Source organism: Molossus molossus, unplaced genomic scaffold (assembly GCF_014108415.1).
Source record: "Molossus molossus isolate mMolMol1 unplaced genomic scaffold, mMolMol1.p scaffold_m16_p_11, whole genome shotgun sequence".
Lineage (NCBI taxonomy): Eukaryota > Metazoa > Chordata > Mammalia > Chiroptera > Molossidae > Molossus > Molossus molossus.
The window spans coordinates 73,199,785-73,202,652 of NW_023425346.1; the positions used below are offsets into that span (position 1 = coordinate 73,199,785).

At 39.2% G+C, this 2,868-nt stretch overlaps 1 pseudogene; it reads left to right on the forward strand.

The window, feature by feature from the left end:
• Positions 1-298: 298 nt before the first annotated feature.
• LOC118625244 lies at positions 299-756 on the forward strand (annotated as a pseudogene).
• Positions 757-2,868: the final 2,112 nt, after the last annotated feature.

Sequence of the window (2,868 nt, forward strand, 5' to 3'; positions counted from 1 at the left end):
GAAACGTAATCATGGTATACTCTGTGGCCCAGACAATAATAATGATAGTCATAGATTTATGAACTCTGAAATACTAATTTAATCAAAGCTGGCGGGGAGAAACTGGAGGGTGGTGTAAGAGGACTAAGTCCTCTCTACCAGAGTACTAGTCAAAGGAGGTGAGTAAAACTGACCACTCGAGAGAGCAGTATATGCTCATTGTTCGCAGCCACCGTAGCTCTCTGACGCCTGTGCCGCCTCCAGCTCACCGCTCACCGAGCTCCAGCCGAAGGAGAAGGGGGGTAAGTAAAGAAGTCTCTATGCCATGGCTAGTACAAGGCAGACTGCCCGCTAATCCACCGGTGGTAAAGCACTGAGGAAACAATTGGCTACCACAGCGGCTCAGAAGAGTGCGCCCTCTACTGGAGGGGTGAAGGAACCTCATCGTTACAGGCCTGGTACCGTGGCACTTCGTGAAATTAGACGTTCTCATAAGTCCCCTGAACTTCTGATTCGCAAACTTTCCTTCCAGCGTCTCGTGAGAGAAATTGCTCAGGACTTCAAAACAGATCTGTGCTTCCAGAGTGCAGCTATTGGTGCTTTGCAGGAGGCAAGTGAGGCCTATCTGGTTGGCCTTTTTGAAGACACCAACCTGTGTGCTATCCATGCCAAACGTGTAACAATTATGTCAAAAGACATCCAGCTAGCAGGCCGCATACGTGGAGAACGTGCTTAAGAATCCACTATGATGGGAAACATTTCATTCTTTTAAAAAAATTCTCTTCTTCCTGGTATTGGTATTTCTGAACGTTAGATATTTTTTTTCCATGGGGTCAAAAGGTACTTAAGTATATGATGACAAGTTGAAAATAGGGGGCAGAAATCAGGTATTGGCAGTTTTTCCATTTTCATTGTGTGAGAATTTTTAAAATATAAATGCGGGGCCATAAGGCATTAATGCAAGTCAAAATGTTTCAGTGAACAAGTTTCAGCAGTTCAACTTTATAACAATATAAATAAACCTGTTAAATTTTTCTGGACAATGCCAGCATTTGGATTTTTTAAAAACAATTATATTTCTTATTGATGGCACAAAAGAAAAAAGAAATGGTGGAGGTGGTATCAGAAAAAAACACACAGAAAACTAAAAAGAGCCAAAAGCATTTGAAGGGTGGGGAACAGAACTTTATTACACAATCAATGAGAGATTTTCTCTTCATGGAAAACTTTTATAGCTTTCACCTAAAGATGAACATCAGTTCTGATATTCTGCTACAAAGTGCCTTAATTCTATACTTTAAAGAGTAGATTATCATGTTCTTCTTAAACATTTCATATCAAAGGGTGAAGAAATTTCTCCCATTCTGCCCCCTTCATCATAGGCCTGCCAAGATGAACTAGACCAGACTAGACCTTCCACTGGCCTGAATAAAATATGTGCTATCTCTCACCTGCAAATAGATTGTTTCAGAAATTCCTGGGCCACTTGTTTGAAGTATGAGAATGTTTTTTCTTCCTTACCCCATCCCAAGAAATATGTTTTAGATGATTATTTATCACAGGATTCTGGGTTCTGCTCCTTGGGTCGAGGAGCAGGGAGATGGTACGGGGAACAATAAGTTAGAGGTAGGTTATTGGTAAGATTGAGCTTTTGTGTTGGATAGGGGTTTGTGGATACTTATTACTTCACAAAATTATATTAAAAAACAAGTTAACAATAAAAGCAGGACCACTGATAAGAACGTGTCATGAACCAAAACTTATTAATTCGTTTCTACATACCAGAAACCCGATGGAGACAAAAATTTACTAACCCAGAATCCTGTTTAACTCACAATAACTCAGATGTTACATTGCCCATATAATCAGCAATTACATGCAATAAATATTTATTAAATAACTTCTAAGGAGTAAAGCACTGAATATGTTCTATGGATGGTTATGCTAATCAATAGAGACATGGCCCAAGTCCTTTGGTATTAGAGAACCACCTTTGTCTTTCAGAGTTCAGAAATCATATTTAAATATCTGGACCATTTCAAATGTTTTTAAAATATACACATAGTAGTTCCCTCCTACATCTCATATAGTAGTTATTGAACAAAAATGAAGGCAACAGTAAAATGTATTAGGAAAAATAAATATGTATATTGTTGACACTTGTGAAAGCAGATTTAATTAGTAATATAGGGAGTTCCAAAAATGTCCAAGCAGTTCTCAAGGGCCTATATGAGTGCTGATGCAGGTGCTTCCCTCTCCCTTGACACATATGTCCTTGAGCACTGCTTCAAGCTTATTAGTCAAGATTAGGAACACATTTAGGTCACAGACAGAGTGGGGTACATGTAAGTACTGAGAAAGTAATTAAAGACTAAATTCTCTCCAAAAAGCAATATTTCCCCATTATTTCTTGATTCTTTCTCTTTCACACACATTCTTTTCCAGAGTTTTTTTCTAGTTCTCTTGAGTTGCTTTCTTTCATTCTAAAAATGTTTCTGAGTACCTTGAGAACAGAATAGGTTTTAGCCCAGGGATTCTGATTTAAACCATACTCTCCACAGCTCACAGACCACACACACACTCACCCCACATATACCTGACAGCTGCATAGTCAGCAGACTCGGACCTGAAGTTCATGGTCATACATCAGGGCCAATGCTTCATGTGGGCTTATTCAGAGAAAATATACTAATCCTGCAGTTACAACTCTGCCAGGGGCTGAGACTACAGGTAGGTGGTGCCTGGTCCCTGGTCTCCAAACATACAACCTCATCCCCCAGAATAATACTATAGGAAAAAGCAAAGTAATTAGAGGGAAGTTCAAAGAGAAAAAATTTCTCATTATTTGAGAAACACTTACATAACACTTACTCTTTGCCAGGTCTGTTT